This window comes from Cavia porcellus, unplaced genomic scaffold (genome assembly GCF_034190915.1).
Source record: "Cavia porcellus strain 051 isolate PalLab524CR breed Dunkin Hartley unplaced genomic scaffold, mCavPor4.1 scaffold_13, whole genome shotgun sequence".
Lineage (NCBI taxonomy): Eukaryota > Metazoa > Chordata > Mammalia > Rodentia > Caviidae > Cavia > Cavia porcellus.
In genome coordinates, this window is record NW_026947496.1 from 34316536 (window position 1) to 34337322 (window position 20787).

A 20787-nucleotide genomic window follows, 5' to 3' on the forward strand; every position below is an offset into this window, starting at 1 on the left:
CTGCAGGAACGGTGGTCCTGCACCCCATCCAGAGGTCTGCCTGAAGGCCAGTCATCAACCAACCCAGGACGTCAGCTTTCCCTGCAGCAGGAAGTAGTGGGAAGAGGTTCTCTTTTTTATTTCCCCAAAATGTGCATCCCTGAAGCACCCTGAGAAACAAATGCTGGACAGAGCCTAACTGTGGGCTAGTGATGCTGCTTAAGTCTGCACAGGAAAGTGTGGGTGTTCGCCATCAAAGCTCATCTGAAGGCGTTTTCGAGGGAAAAGAGTCTAAGAATACAGGAGGAGGCTGTGACGCATGGACTTGTTTTTCTGGTGCTGGGGGTAGAACCAGGGCCTTTACACTGATCTACATCCGCATCCCTTTCTGAGAAAGGATGTAATTAAGTCGCAAAGATGTCCAGGGCTGCATCAGAATTGCAGTTCTCTTACCTCAATGTCCCAGAAGAAAAGACCATTTGTATGTCTAATTTAGCAAATCCAGATCCTCAGTACCCACTGTGTGAGGCCTCTCTGCAACTTCTGAAGATGCTGCTCACAGCTGGTCTGGGAGGAGGCAAGGCTGGCAGAAAAGGCCACTGCAGGGAGTCCTCCGGGGGCACAGGTGGGGTGAGAGAGGCCCAAGGAGAAGGTCAGGCTTGCTGGGTTTCAGGCATTGCTCCTCCCAGGATAGTTTGAAAGCCCCTATTAAACACCTTCTTCTAGCTTTCACGCTTCTGTATTTACGTCCCACCACCCACAGCTAAGTACCAGCTTGGGGAAGAGTGTCTTGGAGCATGGAAGTCTTAAATTATTTTGAAAGGCTTCCAGAGAAAGGAGACTTCACACCCTCCCATTTCATTGTGCAATGGCTCACTGCAAGAAAATTATTCTTACACCTGATTCATTTCTTTATGAATGCTCATTTAATATCATTTCCTGGGAAATCACCATTTTGTAATTCAGTGAGGATGGTCACAGGAGTTTCCCGCAAACTGACTCCAGATTCATTGCAAACTTGGCCCCCAAGACCTGGCATACAACTGAGACCATCAGATTCACTCCGCTCCCTGTCTCTCCGCTGTCTTACCATGTTATTACATCCCATCCTACACAACCTCAGAAACTGTAGGGAAAGTTTCCATTTTAGTTTTGCTATTACACACACTCTGAAATTTTAGTACTAAAGATGGTACTAATTGATGTCTGTATAATTTTTTTTTTTCGCCTAATGGACGAAGATATCTGCAAATATAATACAAATATACCAATTAACAGTTCCTTTCTTTATAAGTCAGAATAATAGTGAAAGACTACTTTAATGGACAGAACCCAGTATCATTTAAGAGTATAATTCTAGTGTTTGGAAAAATAACAAAACATACTTCAAACCATGAAAAAAATAACTCATACTAACAATGCTACTTTTTTCTTAAAAAGTATCTTCTGATACTCTCAGAATCTTCCAGTAACAAAGAATTGAACAATTTGATTCACCATCCACACTTTTTCTTCACTGCAACAGCTTTCCTCACTGTACCTATCACAATGTGCTTGTCTAATATGAAAGTCTGGACAGATTACTTCCCCCAGAGTTTTAATTTGTGTTATTGTATTACTATTGTTATTGTATTTCTCGCTGCATCAACAGTGATGCCCATGATGAACATTTATACGGATATGTTTCAGGATGATATTTTTCTTGCTGGTGATACCAGCTATGTTCCTCTGCCAACTGCTGTTTTATGTGTAGCTTCTTGGCATGTTAAACTTCCAGGATGTGTGCAATCCTCCTGCTTCAGTCTCCCAGAGTGCTGGGGTTACAGGGATGTTTGCACCACTCCCAGCTGAGACTTTGATTTTGTTCCACAAAGAAAACAGTTACTGTACTCTTAGCTAGAACTTTTTGGAGCATGCAGTGGTTGGACTTATTTAGTACAATATGTGAGATGTTAAAAAAGGGAAAAACACTTGAGAATTTGTGGACACTGTGAGTGTTGCTCAGTAATGACCAGGAGCCGGAGAAAGAGACATTGTGATTCCTTGCACCAGACACGATGTCCAGCTTCGGTCATGTCATGACGTCTCTCTTCTGCTTCTTTGGCTGTTGAGTTTTCTGCCCTTTCAGTATCTGCTTACCCAGAGAATGAGAAGGCTTTCACCCAGGAAAAGGGCAGAAAGAAGTCCCATGGCCATAGCAGACTTCAGAGCTGCAGGGAAGGCAGCTGAGGGGGGCATCCTGCCTCACTGCAGGAAGGAGACACCCAGGAAGGGGATCTCTGAGCCAGAACAACGTGAGGTGGTCCCGTGCCCCTGCTGGGACAAGGAGGCTGTCTGTACAGAGTACACCAGTGTCCGGGTCAGCGTGTGCACCGCGGGAGAGGCATTCACACACATTCATTTCCCTCTCCCACCTCTTAGGAGTGTGAAAGGAGGGTTGAGGGAGGATTTAGACAGTGCATTGTTTGGGTTTTGTTGTTGATTGAGTTTTTTTTTTTTTAATTCCTTTTTTTTTTTTTTTTTTTTTTTTTTTTTTTTGAGACAGGGTTTCTATGCAATTTGGGCAGGACTTGAGCTCACTTTGTAGCCCAGGCTAGTCTTGAACTCACAACAATCCTCCTGCCTCAGCCTCCCAAGTGCTGGGATTACAGGCATAACCCACCAAGCCTGGCCTTGATTGAGTTTTTTGTTGATGTTTTTGGTTTTGTTTTTAGGTACTGGGGATTAAACCCAGGCCCTTCACACTGAGCTACATCTCCAGCCTTTTTAAAAAGAAAGAAAAGAATTTTTTTGAAACAGGTGGCCACTAAAGCATTGAGTTTTCCAAGCTAAAGTAGAATGCACAATCCTCTTGTCTCAGCCTCCCAGAGTGCTGGGATTACAGACAAGCATAATCATATTTGCCTTAGGCAGAAAGCTTTCAGTACAGCTGCAAATATGTACTGAACTTATTTTTATTAAAAATTGTATCTGTTCTGAATAAAAATTCTCAAAAATGCTCATTCTGAACAGGTGTGGTGACACACGCTTATAATCCCAGCACTCAGGAGGCTGAGGCAGGAGAATTTCTGTGAGTTTGAAGCCAGCCTGCACTGCACAGTAAAACCTTATCTAAAAGACAAAAAAATAACTAAATCTCATTCTCTGAACAGGCAGCAGCATGAAGATTCTGAGCCCATTTAATCACGCATTTTTTCTTTCAAATAACACTTACCCAGTTATGCAAGTTGCACTGTGTGCGGAGGGAGCAAAAAGATACATTTCAGCCCTACTCTTAGGAATCTCACAGTCTGATACTGTGGAGCAGGCAACACATACACGAAAGAAAATGCTAAATGGGGAAAATCGATCCATGAACAACAGAAAGAATCAAAGTTCTTTATAATCAAAATTTTTTATTGTGGTAAAACAAACATCACATGAAAGTAAAGATTTTGGATGCTCCTAAGCGGCAGTGAGGTGTGTGTGTTGTGGTACAGCCCTCACCACTGTGCAGATTCAGAGTTTCCCGTCTTCCCAGGTGGAAACTCCGTCCCCACCAAACAATTACTCCTTTCTCTCCTCTTCTCAGCTCATGGCGCCCACCATTCTGCTTTCTCTCTTCTCGAATTTGGTTACTCTAAGAAGCTTCTATCAGCGGCGCCATCTACAGAGGTGGTCACCGATTATTGGGACAAATGCTGTTAAGCCGCTGCCCTCAGAGCCCCCGTAGGATATTTCTTTGCAGAGGATTTGGTTAAAAAAAAGTAGAGCTGATGTTAGGACAGAACCCTGTGCCTGCCACATCAGTGCATCATTTTCCTCCCCTAGAACAGGACTCGGCCTCTCCGGGGAGTTCCTTATTTGTGTCCAGCCCTGGCCCACTTCTGCTTTTTGACCACCATCCAGTCATGCTGTGTGAAAAGAAGCTGTGAGGTGGGAGGTGGCCTTGTTCTCACTGCCTCCAGGGCCACACACAGGCGCATCCCTCACAAGCACAAGCTTCTCCCTAGAAAAGGGGAGCAGGGGTGAATGAACAGCTCAAAGGCCAGCACTTCTCAGTATGGCCTGCGTGTCGCTGGGGAACACTTGAGTTCTCATTTCTGCATCTTTCCTCTGATTCCATACAGTAATCAGTATGTATCCTTTTTAGCTCACAGAGGATGTGTCTGAACAAATTAGCCAAAAACTATACCAATTATTGAAAAATGTCGTGCTCTTCAGAGACAGGCCTTCCAGGTCTCTCTGGCTCTATAAGAGAGTCTCGCACTAGACAGAAGATATTCTGAGTGTTCTGGAGTGCAGGGAAGCCTGCTGGGTCCAGTGAAGTGACGCAGTCTAAATGTAGATCTTGTCTCGGGCCGTTACGGTGCAGCACCAGCCAGCAGCAAAACCTGCATCTCCACATGCTTTGTTCTCCAGGGTAATGCAAACAGAACACAGCCATTGGAATGATTGATTTTTTTGTCAGATCCAGTTCTACCAACACCATGACAGGGTCAAACCCAGAAAATGTTGAGAGCTCCGTAGAGGGCAGAACACCCTCTAAGTGAGGTGTTTTTACAACCCCAATCCTGTCCACATTTCTCCAGCCCATTTAGGCAAGATAGTCACCCCCTTGGAACTTCGGGAGCTCATCACCTCCCTCCATGGTCAGTGTGATCAAACAAGAGCCAGGGGCATGAGGCAGCATGGGACGCGGGCCTGGCTCAGTTCAGCCACTGTGGCAGACAAGAGGATCACCAGTGATGCTGACAGCTCCCAGAAGTGGCTTGGAGGAAGCGCAGTAGGATCCTGTTTGCTTATGTAAATGTGGGCCCTGGAGGAGCAGGAAATGAAAGTGAGGTCTGGATTCTTAGGGCTCTCCTGGGGACAAAGACACCTGATGATGTGGCTGACAAGCTGCTAGCCATGAGAGCCTGCCTGGGGACCATCCCCACGCTCAGTTCATTCCCTGTGCAGAGAAGGGTGTCTGGGAGGTGGTGGCTGATGACTGGTGCCATCTGCATAGAGGCCTGTTGTTTCTTCCCATAACCTTGGTCAGGACCCCCTGGTAGGGCTGGTGGTCAAGTAGGGCCATAAGCAAGCAGAGCAAGGACATTTCAGGGTGGCACTATGGCCACAGGCATGGAAATCTAGTGTGACCCTAGTATCTTGGTACTATTTATTCACATTTGAAACCTAAGGTGTTCTGGCACAACCTTGTGGCTGTTGCTGTGTGTAAGGCAGCTGGCAGCAGTAACAAATAGCCCTTATAAACCGGGCATGGTGATACATGTCTAAAATCTCAGTGATCTAGGAGGCTGAGGCAAAAGGATCACAAGTTCAAGCCTAGGCTAGATAATTCAGTGACTTAGTGAGAATTTGACTCAAAATAATAAAGGACAAGGATTGCAGCTCAGCATGAAAGCCTTGGGTTCAATCCCCAGTACTGCAAAAATAGCCCTTATATTTCACAGACGTGTCACAATGTTTATGCCTCATTTTGGTTGGTTTCAGGTGGTGACTCAGGGACCCAGGTTCCTTCTAGAGTGGCTTTGCTATCCCCAAAGGCCCTGGAGACTTCTACCTAGAGGTAGAAGGGGAGAGAGTGAATCTTACCACATGAACCTAGAGTAATACACATCACTTCCAATCACACTCCACTGACCGGGGGACTGAGAAATGGAACCCCAGTAACAATTATATTATAGAAAAGTCCATGTGAGCCTTGCTGTACAGTTAGCTCCCTACCATGACAACAGGAGAACTTCCAACGCCTAGGTTTCCTCTTCTGTAAAGCAAAGAACATGAGCCTAACGCTGAGGGTTCCCATGGGCTTCAGGCGACTCATCCAGTCCTGATTTGGGGCCAATCTACTGGTGGCATGATGACAGCCAGCCTGAGAAGGGCCCCTCCCTGGGAAAGGAGCTGGGGGGGGAGCTGGACACGTCCCCATCCAGCTGCCTAAGTGCTCCGGGTTCACACTTATGCTTCTGCCTAAATGGGCTTCTTAATGACCACTATGCAATATGCATTCTGTACTGTGATTATTATGTAAATGCAAGTATATTTCATGATGATTACTATACAACACGCATTATCTATTGTGATTATTATGTAAATGCAAATGAACATCCTACTCTAACATATGTCTGGTGGGCTACATCTTACTGATGCATTGACACAAGCTTTTAAATATTGCTCCATTGTTTGCTATGGTTCAAAAAGGCTTTTGTTATAAAAGAAATAAAGGTCATTTCAAAAATTGCCAGCACACAGACAGTTAGCTGTAGAATGTAACTTAAAAGCCACTTCCCTGCCATCCAGCTCTGCTTGGATAAATAACCACTGCAAAGAGTTTTGGTGCCTTGTTCCAGAAATACTCTATGCTTATACACAAGTGTATATAAATACTTTTGTTTTGCACAAAAGCAAATCACACTAAAATGTTACTCTGCAAATCTTTTTTTTTTTTATCCCAATCTCTGTGTCTGGTCTGGCTTGCTGTTTTCAACAGCTATGCAACATTCCACAAGGGAAGCAGGCTGTAGTTTTTTTTAACCAGAATCCAGAGCTTTGGTGAAAAGCCAAAAGGCACTGGATTCTTCTTTTCCTGTGAGCTGATGCCACACTCTTCACATCCACCTTCCTACAAAATTGCAGTTGCTCCAAAACCACAGACCCAGACGGTTGCATCTGAAGTCTGCATGCCTCGAACTGGGCCACTTCTCATGGTCCCAGGAAAAAGATAAGCTTAATTTGAAAACTCCTGCTGATTCCATCAGAGTGAGGTCATGAGCGGATCAAGAAGCTACCGTAACCCCTCCCTTGTGCTGATGGCCTCACCTTCACCTACAATAGCAGTGAAGGCTCCTAGACTTCTGAGCCTCCAGAGATACTTGGTTCACCTTCAAGGACATGGGCCCAGAGCCTGCAGATCATAAAAGGAATCCTTTTCACAGCTCAGTCCATTTGGGTTAAGACTTCCTAATGGGGTGCAAAACCCAAGCGGCTCTTGCAATTTTACCAAAGTCCTGGACAAGCAGTAAGGCTATGGGTTTGGAAATGAATTTGTGTATCACATCACTGGCCTGAGCCATGGGAACTCATCTGGTTTCAGCCCTGGAGTAGTATTTTCCAAGTTTTAACTATAGGTGAGCCAGCTTCTGAATTTCTGTTTTACACTTCTGCCTAGGTACTCCCTGTACACACATTTAGATCCTTAAGCAGTTGCATTTAAAACTTACAATCTTGGGTCTCTCCTAACCCTCAGCAACATCTTGAAGTCATAGATGGGGAATGTTAGTTGCACTTATCCTGATACCCATTTGCCAATAAAATCCTCAACAAAAGTAGTCATTTACCTATGTGTTTTCTACAACCACGGTTTGCATCACACTTGGAGAATTGCTGCCCTAAAGCCATCCAACATTTCTTCAGGGATCTGTGCCCCTTTGCACAATTTAAGAGGAGTCTCTTTAGTGATGTTTGGAACATGGAAGATGTGTGGAATGAGCCAGCCAAGTCTTTTCTTCTCCCTCTCCAGCACAGGATGATATTTTTGGCGACAACGATCCTCATGGAATGTTTTTCTCTTTTTCTGGAAAGAAAATAAATGCCCCTATTCCCAATTACCACTGAGGATAAGTAGTAAAGAGTGAGGAAATGTCCAGGGACGCCTACTCCAGCAGATGTAAGGATCTTTTTATTGCCTGACATGCTCCAGGCCAGGCTCACATTAGTCCTATTTTTAGACTTTTGGGTTGACTTGATGAATTTGGCCTCCTTTTCAGCAGATCATATTAATGAACCGCAGATGGGCCCATAATTGATTCCTTTCTATCGCAATTACTTCACAAGCAGGCAAAAGTATTCAGTGTCTCCTTGGTGGGTAGTTACCTAGTTTCGAAAACTCCAGGCTCTGTCTGGGAACAGGTTTTCCTCCTGGCTTGGACATCAGAAGACGGATGATCCAAGATGGATTCACCAAAGTACTTGGAAGCACACACAGCATCCTTGGCAGTTGCTCTGGGTGCTTGGAGATCTTGGCAGCTCTGTGTTGTTGCCTGGAGATGCTGACAGTTATCATTTTGGTGGATGGAGGCAAGAGCTGTACCACTGGAAGACATTCAGAAACATTTCCATTGTGTAACATCAGACCCACAAACCCATCACTCTGGCAATGTACCCAAATGCATCCATCCTCTCCTCTATTGGCCTCCCTTGAAGTACTGCCAGAAATCTAGGGTACCCTATGCTCTTCAGCGTCAGCACCGTTTCTCTTAAGAAGCTTGGGCTTCCTCCTCTGGTGACATGTGTAATCTGGGCCAGTTTATTCAACATGGCCATGGCTATCAGGGTGGTGGAGGACAGGTCTTGTATTCTAACTGAAAACCGTGGGAACATAAATTCATAAGCCCAGTGCTAAAAGGCATCGTCTAACTCGAACTTTGAGAGCCAGTGGTGGGTGACAAAGAGTTGCTGCTCTGTTCCTTTTGCAGAGGAAGTGACCAGGCAGGCTGGTCATTACCTACTTGGCAGACACAGAGAAGCAAGGAGGGTGACAGAAAGAAAAAGACACACTTTGTCCACGTTTAGACTCTGCGCAAACATCTGTCTGTTTTCTAGGGAGTTGATGGACACTGGCAAGTCCAGTAGACTGAGGAAATCTAAATTCTGCCAACCATACACATGAGATTTACCCACATTTCTTTCAACTAGGGGCACTGTCTAAGAAGCCAGCTTTTACTCACAAGGAGGATCATTTCCACGCTGGATATCTATGTTCACCTTCTTTCTACATAAGACATTTAGTACAAAGAACAATTTACCTGCTTATCTATACAAAAGTATAATAAGGGTAACTTTATTTTCAGTTCAGGTCAGACAAGTTTTACGACGATTATCTGCCCTGTGAGTTATCTGAGCTCTGTTCTTTGCTGAAGATCACAGAGAGTGACTTTTATTATTTCCATGCAATCAGCTGAACAGCAGCACAGAACACACGTAGCTTCCACATTTCAGGATGGAAACACAAGTCGCCCTGATCTGCTCAGGGACTTCCTTCAGAGGGGCCCACTGCCCTGCAGTGCACAATCCACTCAGTCTCTCACAGGGTCTGCTGACTGACTGCCGGACAAAGTACATCAGTCAGGGTTCCCGATGGCTTGGAGATGAGAAAAGAAATGGGTTGTATAGCCCCAGGGTCATCTGATATTGGGGTTCACAGGCTGGGGTGAGCAGAATAACTGCCATCTCCCCACTTCCTTATTGTGGCTTCCAAGCTTGCTTCTGTTGGTCTTAAGATGATGCAGTTTTTGCCTTCAGGACGTGCAGGGCCACACTCAGAAGTGAACAGCTACTTCCATTGTTCCCGAGTCTACTACACGTGGGCCCAGTAGTGACTGTGGACAGACGGCCATGAGGGAGACACGTTGCTCAACTCAACCTACTCCAGGGAATAGCATCGCTAAAGTTCCTGGCAAAGGACTCTAGGCAAGCCCTGGGACAACTGGCCCTGATTCCATCACCTCTAAGTGATGGTTTGGAAAGGGCTAGCATATGATGGTCTGGTCCAATTAGGAGATTTCCAGTCTCTGCAAGACCGTGAGAATACTTGTGCTTTACAAGCATTGTCCCTGTAGACTGAGTAAACAGCACCGCCACCCATGTGAGCTATTAATTGAATATTTGTAGCTGTATATAGCTAATAAAATGTATACTTATCTGAACATATAGCTAAACTCAGAGATATTTGTCATTGTTTTTCTTAATCAAAAAACATTGAAACAACCACTATCACACAGTGATAATGACCATCTCATAGTCTCATCTCAACAGGCCTCTAGAATGATCCCTATTTTGTGGAAGCCTAGAATATCTTTGAGGTTTTGAAAGGATCCCCTGATTGAGATTAAGAAACCTGCTTCAAGCATTCTGTGAGTTGTCTCTTCACTGTACTTGTGATTTCTTTTGCTGTGCAGAAGCTTTTTAATTTAATGTGATCCTGTTGTTGATTCTTTGAAATATTTCCTCTGTGCTCTGGGTTTGTTCATAAAGTCTTTGCCTATATCTGTGTCTTCTAGAGTTTTACCTAATCTATCTTCCAGTGAGCTAAGTATTTTTGTTTTTGTATTTACATCACTGATTCATTTCAATTTTAGTTTGGTGCATGGTCAGAGATACTGGTCTGGGTTCAATTTTCAACATGTGGAAAGCTATTTTCCCCAGCACCATTTATTAAAGAGCCTATCTTCTTCCTGTGAGAGTGTTTGGCCTCTTTATCAAAGACAAGGTAGCTGAACGTGCTTGGAGTTGTTTCTGCATCTTCTGATATGCTCCACTGATCCTCAAGTGTGTTTTTCTTCCACTGTTTTTATCATGGTATTTTTTTCATATACTTCAGACTGGGGATTGGGATACCCCCTGCCTTACCCATGCTGCCCAGAGTTTCAGAGTTGCTTTCTTTCTTTTTTCTTGCTTGCTTGCTTTCTTCTCTCTCTCTCTCTCTCTCTCTCTCTCCCTCCCTCTCTCCCTCTCGCTCTCTCTCTGTTTTTGTACCAGGAATTGAACTCACAACCTTGCACTTGCCAGGCAAGTATTATGCTACTGAGTTATGTCCTCAATCCCAGAATTGTTTTTGCTATTCCAATTCCCTTCTAGTTCCATATGAATTTTAAGATTGTTATCTCTAATTCTGCGATGTGTGCTACTAGTACTTTAATTGGCATTGCATTAAATCTGTGTAACAGTTTAGGAAGCATGGCCATTTGCACTATATTGGTTCTGCCTATCCAAGAACAGAGGATATCTTTCCATTTTCTGATATCTTCTTTGATCTTCTTTTTCAGAGTCCTGTAGTTTTCAATGTACAGGTCTTTCACTTCTTTTGTTCAATTGATTCCTAAGTATTTCATTTTTCTTGATTACATTGTGAAAGGTATTGTTTACTTAATTTCTCTCTCATTGAGTTTGCTTTTGTGTACAGCAATGCTATTGATTTCTAGTGTTAACTTTTTTGTCCTGATATGCTGTTCAATTTGGTTACTAATTCTAGAGTCTTTTGGTGGAGCTTTGAGGTCTTTTATGTAGAATATCATATTATTTACAAATAATGATAATTTAACTTCTTTCCTCTCTATCCATAGTTCTTTTATTCTTTTTTTCTTATGTGATTGCTCCGGCTGATGCTTCCCAGAATATACTGAACCAGAGTAGTGATAGTGGGTATCTTTGTAGGATTCCTGATTTTAGAGTGAAAACTTTCAGTTTTGATCATTTAATGTGATGCTAGTTGGTTTGTTTTTCAAAGAGAGCTATTCTGTAGGGTTTTATCATGAATGGGTGTTGAACTTTGTCAAACGCTGTTTCTGTGTCTATTGAGATGATCTGTAGTTTTTAATCCTTAGTTCTCTTAATGTGATGTATTACATTTATTGATTTGTGTATGTTGAACCACTTCTATATTTCTGGGATGAATCCTGTTTGGCCATGGCATATAATTTTCTGGATAATTCACTACATTCTGTTTGCCAGCATTTACTGAGGATTTTTGCATCTGTGTTCATTAAGGAGATTGGCCTGTAGCTTTCTTTTTTGGTTGGATCCTTCCCTGGTTTTGGTGTTAGAGTAATGTTTGCTTCCAAGAATAATTTCAGGGGTATCACTTCCCTTTAAAAATAGGGACCTCCAAATTTAAAGATCCACCCAAAAACAAGTATCTGAAATGAATAGAAATTTACCAGATGAAGTGCAAACAGCATGTAAATATATTTTTTAAATGCTCAGCATCACTAGTTATGTAAGAAATGCAAAAAACACTGAGATTCCATCTCACTTCAGAAAGATGGCTACTATCAAGAAATCAGTCAATAATAAATTCTGGCAAAGCTCTGAGGAAGAAAGAATCCTTCTCCATTGCTGATAAGAATGTAAACTGGTACAACCACAATAAAAATCAGAATGGAGATTTACCAAAAACTAAAACTAAAAGTTTCATTTGACCCATCTGGTCTCCTACATATCTTCCCAAAAGAGTTAAAAACATAATACCACAGTGATATATGTCCATGTTTATAGCAACACAATTTATATAACTGATTGTTAGGGAAAGCCCCTTTGCCCATCAAAAGATGAATAGAATACACAAAAAAACTGAGGTATTTATGCATAATGGAGTACTATTCTGCCATAAAGAAGGATACATTTCAGTCATCTGTAGGACAATGGATGCACCCCAAGATCATAATCTTAGGGGAAAGAAATTGGACACAAAAGTTTAGGTATCACATTGTTTCTGTTGTGTGAGAAACTCAAAGGGTCAATAAGAAGCATAATGGAGGAAAGATATTGAGAAGTAGAAAGAACATGTTCAAATGGGAAGGGAAAAAATGGAGGGGGAGAGAGGAGAGAAGGAAGATAAAAGAGACTGGAGAGAAGAAAATGGAAACAAAGCTTTTGTAAAATGTTGGAGGGGAAAGGAGTGGGGAAAAAGACAAATTAAGACATTATATACAAGTACAAATTCCCTATGATGAATGTGCTCAATATGTATGACAAATATGTGATAAAAAATAAAGTTTTTTAAAAAGGAAAGAAAGATGCCTCTAAAGAGGAAAGCCCAGGTCAGTGCTACAGAGAACTCCAGATCTGCTTCCAGTAGAGAGGTGCTGCCAGGGGACAGAGGAAATGCAGACAGACTGACCTGCAGGAGGACTTGGAACCATTGTGTAGTGTTATGTTTATGAAATATCCTATGGTTTTCTGATTTTTCAACTAGTATTTTATCCTATACTCATTTATGTGTCGCACGGGCTCAATCTGAGTGCAGATGACTGGCTCAGGGGAAATGGAGGCACCCACTTACGGCCCTGGCTCTCAGGGAGGATGCGCCTGTGTGATGTCCCCCTCAGGTTCCTTGGGTGTTGGGCCACTGTCCCAGATTCCCATTTGGGCAGCCCTGATCCACCTCCAACCTGCCATCTGGGGTCTCACGCACCATGTCCACCTTTCCTGCAGGTTTTGGTGTCTTGCTATCTAACAACTTAATTTCCTAGAGCTAGCATAAGCCATGCTGAAAAATATTTACTGAATAAGCAAATCAGTGAATGGGGGGTTCCATTAATAATTAGGTGTGTCTTCAACTTTATAGAGACCAAAACACTTGAAGGAGATTTTAAGAGTGAGAATCATTATTTATTAAATATCCTATTTAGTTTTTTGCCCTTGCATGGATTTCTGAAGGGTCAGAGTGTTAAATGAAAAATCTATTCCTGCTTTATTATAGAAACAACTATGTGCTCCTTACAAAAATGAAATAAAAGGGATAAGGTCACCATAACCCTCCGCTTCCCCTTCCAGACTCCCCTGAGTGTATTCCGTGTGCCTCTACCCTCAATCCCTGGCCCCTCTTCTGCCTGTTCCGGCCTCCTCTGTTCTCAGGTGGTGACCCCTTTATGGCATGATCCAGCTCCATTGCCACCAGCTTCCTGTTGTGTTTGGCAGCAGGAAGTGCAGCAGGCTCACAGCCTGGGCAGGACAAGACCAGAACATGCCTCCCTGGGTCGGTGCCTCTGCCATCTGGCTTCAGGCCCCAGGGCTGTCCTCTCCTGGGGGATCAAGTCTTAACCTCGAAATGCCGTTTTCTCCTGTTTTTCTATGCACACAGGAGCTCACACACTTCCCACCTGGCTAGGCTGGTGTCACCATCCCTCCCACAGCCTTTGAGTGCCCCCTTTGCTGAAGCTCCGTAAGTGGATCACTCTGATGAACTGTGCTTTCCGCCAGGGCCTCGGTTGGAACAAGGCAGCTGGGTAGTTACACGAATGAAATCATCCTGGGAATTCTATTCTAAAACCTGCTTTTAAAGGTCACCAGTACTCCATTATAGCACCTTTCAATACCAGGAAATATAATTTTATGTCCTCATTTTTCTTTGATATGATTTTCAATAGGATTTAATTAAACCCCACAGATACTGATTGAGCACCTGGCAGGTACAGGACATATTCCTGCCCTTTTGTGGGGTGCCGTGTCATGGAGGCTTTAAGGCAAATGTGGAGATACCTGAAAGGAAAATAAGAGGTATCGTAAAGGAGTTACTGGCTAAGGGCCAAAGGATTCAAAGAACAGAGAGCGTCAGGAATGGCTTCTTGGAGAAAGTGGTATACAGAGTCTACTGCATACCAGGGCGGTGGAGGAGACAGGCCAAAAGGAACACGTAGTCTGGAAGGTATCACAGGTTGAACAAGCAATAGCCCATGCCCAGAGCTGAACCCCTATGGTTTTCTGAGGCATGGGGCACCTGTTTAAGCTAGACAGAATGGAATGCTCCTCCACTGTACATTATTCCTCCTCTTTATAGCAGCTGTCTGTGTTGAAGATCACAAGCAGGAGTCCCTGATTACTTACACCATGGAAAGGGTCTCCAATATTTCTGGAATTTGTGTTTTTCTCTTTCCCCTCTTTATTACAATTTCCAAGGGCCAGGAACTACCCCTGCACATTTGGTCACCCATCTTCCAAAGCTACATGCAGGAGAGTGCCAACTGCACATGTGTGGAGTGAATCTGAATGGGCAGCCCACGGTGGGAACAGGAGCTGTGTCGGGGGGAGGGGGAAAGTATCCATGACAGGCTCTGTGGGCCCAGCTCCCTCTTTTAGGCTTACATGGAATCATCCGTATGAAAATGATGGCGGGGGAAGGGTCCTTACTTCTCGAGAGAATGAGTCCTTTTCCTGTGAGCTCCTTCTGAATGTGAGTTAGGGTAGCAAGCCCCCCAACTCTGGGAACAATTCGGGAGGAAACTGACACTGAATCCTGCCTCCCATTACTTGGGGACCCTGCAGCAAATGGCTCCTCAGAATAGGCTGGCCTTTGAAACTGGCTAAGCCAGAACCCAGCTAGACTCTTCTACCAAGATTAAAACTCCGGAGTCCACTCCTTTTCCTGTGGACTCTCCTTCTCCAGGCAGCCCAAGAACAGGCAGAAAGTGCCAACTTTTGCCCCATTCACTTCTTTCTTCTTGTTTTCCACATCGCTCCTAGTTCCTTCTGCTTGGTGACTCAGTGTTATCAGTTGTTAGTCAAAGGATGATGACCAAGTTTGGAATACCTGTCCCACACTGCAGTTGTGGTGTTGAAGCAACAGCCAGGAAACAGAGCAGGCCTGGCGGGAGCATGCACCTGGGCAGGAGCGCACATTTGGCAAAGACGTGTGCTCCTCCAGGCACTGGCTGCATTTGCATCTTTGTGACCAGGTGACTGACCTCTCCTGGCTTTCATCTCTACCCTCTACACCCATCTACCCTCACAGAGATGAGAGAAAAGGCCAGTGATAGTACACAGCATAGAGCTTGATGCAATATTTTATTCTTCCTTCTCTACCCTCTGGTCCTCTGTCTTGTTTATCCAAAATTCCCCTGGGAAAAAAATTTATGTTCCTGTGTGTGTGTCACTGCTTTGTGCAGTGCAAATTCTTCCTTGGAATGCACACAGTAGATGTCCAACCTGAAAAGCCGCAGCTGGGGGAGCGGTCAGCTTTATCTGGCTCTCAAATCAGTTCATCAGTCTTGATCAACTGATCAACAAAAGAACTTTTAAACAAAATTAGTAAGTCTGGTTTCCATGTCTGAATGCAGTGGTTCTGTTGGCTTCTGAGCTGTGTAGGGTGTGGCACAGGGCTGCACACCCTCCCTGCACTGAGCCTGTGTCGGGTTTCCCAAGACAGAGTCACCATGAATCCCTAGGGATATTCTCTTACAATAGTCTCTTCAACAGCCAGAGAAACCTGTTGGCTGTTGAAAAGCTAGATTCTAAATACTGTTTACATCTGAACAATTTGCAATTCCTTTCTCAGCTCAAACTATAAACTCCTAGGAAGTGCTTTACAAATACTCATTACAGTCTTACAAAGGTCCTTTGAGCTCCACATGATTATCTCTATTTGGCAGGCAAGTAAACTGAGTCACAAAAGTTGAAAGATGTGCTCAAAGCCATGCCAGGAGCAGAAGTAGGGCAGGGCAAGAGCTCAGACTTCCTGGCTCCTCAGCTGGTGAGAAGTTTGCAAAATCTGCTAGATGGGGCATGCCCAGGCTCCTGACCACCAGAGCCCACAGCACCACTGGCTTCCACCAGTGACTGGCTCCATCGCTTCACTGAGACTGATCAAGGTACCCTGGCTCCTGAGGACCCACGCTCTAAGGGCAAAGGCTCCATTCTGAGAAGCAACGTAGGCACACACCAAACAACCACCTGCACCCTGAACTCACCTGCTGAATAGCCTTGGCCATCCTACTCCAGATCCTGATTACGAGCATGAGGAATGGGCAACACAGCAGAAAGATGCTGGGATTTAGCTTTTCTCTGTGTCGACCAGCCCAGAACTGCTATTTAAGTGAGAGTAGTAAACATTTACTAGTTATTGGCTTCCCTGCACTTGAGCTCACTTCTTACATGTGGCTCTAGTACTCACTAGAAAACAGAGAAGTTGGCTACCTGTTCTCTTAGCATCCCGGCAATGGGAGCAAGGACCAAACCAAAGATCCGCCAGCCAGAAGCCCCTGACTAGGCCTACAAGTGTATGATGATTGAAGAAAACCCTTGAAGGAACACTGGAGCACCATAAAGCTCATAGCGCAGCAGAAACCCCTGCACCTGTTAGCAGTGGTGCTCCTGAGTGGGGTGACTCCTTGAGTAGAGTCCCAGGCAGTAACTTCATCCCCAGCCTGCCGCCATGCTTGACCTTGCCGTGGCTGAACAGGCTCTTCAATGTGCTTTCCTTCCTGCTCATTTCCAGAAATTTCTGGGTTGGTTTGTGGGTTCACAGCTATCCTTTTAACCCATCCTTTTCCTCGTAACATTCAAGAATCAGAAGTGTTGTTGCCTTGTGTCTGGTGGGTGTCAGCCAGGAACTAGCAACAACGCTTTTCCCTTTGCTCTCATATACCATTAAGAACTGAGTTGCTAGAGCTCAAATGTGATTATTGACACAGAGGTGACAAATATGCCCTGAGACCAGAATGCTACTTGAAAGGTTGAGGGTTGCTTGAGAAAGGTCCAGTTCTTCATTCTGCATTGCCCCAAATGTGCTTCAGTAGTATATGTCACCGTGTCCCCCAGATGTAACACTGTGCCTTGTATGCCATATAAGCATCACTAGGTGTCTTGGCCACTTTCTCATTGCTGAGACAAAATACCCAACACCCACACCTGAAGGGAAGAGAGGTTTATTTTGGCTCAAGTTTCAGCCCATGGTTGGCTGGCTCCAAGGCAGAAATGGATGGTCCCGGGTGGAGGATAACTGCTCATCCCTCGGCAGCCAGGAAGCCAAGAGCAAAGGAAGGAGCGGGGGTGAGAACGTGCCCTTTGAGGTCATTCCCCCAGTGAGCCACCTCGTCTGACCAGGCCCCACCTCCTAATAGCACATTGAGCCATGGATTTAGCCACGGATAAACCTACTATGAGCAGAGATCCCCATGATCCAATCATCCTCTGAAAGCCCCACTGCTGAACCCACAATGTTTAGGGAGGACATTCTAGTTCTAAACCATAACACCAGACCGTCACTTCCCTGGCACTATAATTTCACAGTCATGACCAAGTTGGCATCAGCATGCCAACCTCTGCTGTCTCCCTCCAGGCTCCTTTGCTCAGCATCCTTACCCTGCTGAGATGTGGACCTGAGACTTACCCGTCTACACAAGTCAATAGGGAGCCAATATCCTGCATCCCACAGGGATAGGAGTATGCCCAAAGCATCTGACCAACCTAGAAAATGTTTCTTCAGATATACCACTGGCAGCCAAGTGCCTCTGAGAGACTTCTAGAAGACAATGTGATGAAAGCTAGTGTTTGCTGAGGGGCTGGAGGAACATGGCGGACAGACAACAGCAACTACTGAACGGTCTCTAAAGGCTCGGCTCAGAGGCCAGGAATGATGCGGACTAAGGAGATACGAACCAGTAGAGATATGCTCTGCTGACTCAGGAACAAACTGGGCTGAGAGAATCCAACTTGGAATACAGTCCCGGCGCTAAAATAGGAACAGAAAAATCTCGGTGTGGAGGCTCGACTCCGCGCCATTGGAAACCGCGGTTTGGATTTCCCGCCGCGCGGCGGCCGGCTGCCTCCACAGCGGCTCCGCAAGGAGAGACGCGACCGCCGAGCTCGGGAACGGGCGTCTGGGAACGGTCTCGGAAACGCAACGGACAGGAAGGAAGGCTGACTGGAGGCGAGGTGAGCGAGGAACTGACTCCCTACCGCAGTCTGACTCCAGCGGAGGATTTTCTGGGTGCGGGCAGTCCTGTAAGAGCAGGGCGCGGCGGCAACTGCAGCCGCACGGTTCCCTCTCGGACGGGATTGGTGAAAGGTGCCTGGCCGGAGGGACGCTGCTCGCGGACCCCCTAGGCTGGCCTAGCCCAGATCCCAGAGCCTGACGGTGGCCCGGAGGAGCGACCGACTTCCGCGTAGGCTGCCTCCTCCGCAACTCCCTGGGGCGCAGCGGTGAGCTGGAACAACTAGCCAGCGCAATTCGATCAAGCTGTAGCTGACAGGCAGGGAAGCCGGGCCTCCTGTGTAAGATTACATTTCATAAGGAACAGAAAATATGGGGAAGGGAAGCAACAAAAAAGGCTCCTCGACCCCCAATCCTGAGAATCAGGCAATAGTGGACACTGTACCAATATACATTAAGCGCCATTTAGAGAGCCTCATAGACCAATTCAGGAATGAAGTTATCAATGACCTGAAGCTAGAAGTATGCAGAATAGTTAGAGAAATGCTAAGCACCACCCAGGAAAAAGCAGATGGTGGAGTGGAAGAACAGAAAAAGAGGGGAGAATTGCTTGATGGAGAAAACAGAGAAAGCATGGAGTATGTGAAGCAGGTGCAAAGGGACTATCAAGAAATCAAGAAGTCTACCCAAGACTGGCATAACAGCTTGAAAGAAACTAAGGACAGACTATCTGAATTGGAGGGCAGACTTGAAACATGGGAGAATGAAATGAAAAACTTCTTAAAAATAACAAAGAAACACACAGCAATAATACAAAGACAAGAAGATGATAAGAGGAGCCATAACTTAAGGATTAAGAACATAAAAGAAGAAGTAGGGACACAAACAAGTGAACTACAAAAGCTACTCACAGAAATAATCCAGGAGAATTTTCCTAATTTAGCAAAAGGTAAAGATACTCAAATGTATGAGGCATACAGGACCCCAGCTACCTACAACCCTAACAGAGAAACACCCAAACATATAATAATAAAAATTCCAGAAATTCAATACAAGAACAGAATATTAAAAGCTGTAAGAGACAAGAAACAGATCACTTACAAGGGAAGACCCATCAAAATTACAGCAGATTTCTCTTCACAAACCATCAAATCATGAAGAGCATGGGGAGAAATAATTCAAGCTTTGAAAGATAATAATCTACAGCCAAGATTGAGATATCCTGCACAACTGTCCCTGGAAATTGATGGAAAAACGAGGTGCTTCCAAGATAAAGAGGAACTGGGGGAATTTGCAACCACCAATTCAACCCTACAGAAAGTATTGCAGGATATTCTAAAAAAAGAAAAATACAAAGAACCCAGAAATAGGGGCGGGGAGGCCACAACGAATAGAGCAGAGAACAAAACGAAGAAGACAAACTGACAGCTACTGACAGAAAAAGAGCTCAACAGAAATGAGACAGAGAAGATTGGATGATAGGAACAGCTTTTTTTTGGAGAAAATGACATCTTAATAGGTAATGCTGATTTAGTACCATCTTGTTTTGAAGTCTCATCTAGCTTTTGTTCTTCTGTCTCCAATGGTCTAAACAGGTTGTAGCTTATTGGATTTTGTTATGTACGATAGTATAAGAAAAAACCTTTTAAAGACAAGGAGATTATACAGAGACCATTGTTCATTTTCTGTTAGTCGATTCTAAATACTCTATAATGCTGTCATTCTCTTAAATGGATTTACATTGTTTTGATATACTTAATGCTACAGTATATGAAGTTGTACTCAAGGACTTCAGGGAGGGAGTCAATATGGTAACCATTTTTGGGTCAGGATTAGCTGGTGGTGAAACACTATTCTGCTTAAATGGTTATGTTTTGATCTGCCCTGTTTCGCTGTTATGCCCTCTTTTTTTCTCAATCTCCACTCCATTATTTACTTTTTTATTTTTATCCATTTAATTACAGGGAAAAATATAGCAGGATATAATATAGTAACCCACTTTGACTTTCTATTATCTCGATTTGAAGCCCTGTATTACTCTCACCATCTTGTTTTTGACTGAGGTTCCTATATTCTGTTTTGCTGGATAGTATCAGGTTCGAAAGTTTAGGCATCAGCTGAGAAGATAATGAGATTCATTATAACGCCCATTCTCGTTGACTTTTATCTACTTTTGAAGACCTACAATGTCTCCAATGTTTTGGTTTTGTCGGTTTTATTCTTTACGGTTTTGTTCAATTGTATTATAACTAATGATATAGGCAATTCTATTAGAAATAGCGGGAGGCATTATGGTAACCATTGTTGATCACCTTGTATTATGTTTTTTATATTATCTATTATGTCCACCCTTTTGACTTGACCGATTCTGTTCTGTTATGTCACATTTGGTTTTACTCTCTTCCAAAAAAGCAACAAGAACCGTGGGAGCAATGAAACCCAAAATGTGTAATAGTCACTGTACAAAAGAGAGGAAAAGAAAGTGCTCTAAACTATATAACTGCATGTATATTTAAAAGTATAAGATAGAAAATGATATCACAGAGTTTTATTGGATCATTGAACAGAACTGTTTGCAGTATCATTGTTGGAATGTCCACTCTCCAAGCTTTAAT

General features: G+C 44.2%; 1 long non-coding RNA gene across 1 annotated transcript in view; it reads left to right on the forward strand.

The window, feature by feature from the left end:
* Positions 1–9667, forward strand: part of LOC106028424 (uncharacterized) — a 97920-nt gene extending 88253 nt beyond the window's left edge. The window contains exon 8 of the long non-coding RNA XR_001202048.2: positions 6604–9667. This is a non-coding gene — a long non-coding RNA (uncharacterized LOC106028424). The remainder of the gene's footprint in view (positions 1–6603) is intronic.
* The last annotated feature ends 11120 nt before the right edge of the window (positions 9668–20787 follow it).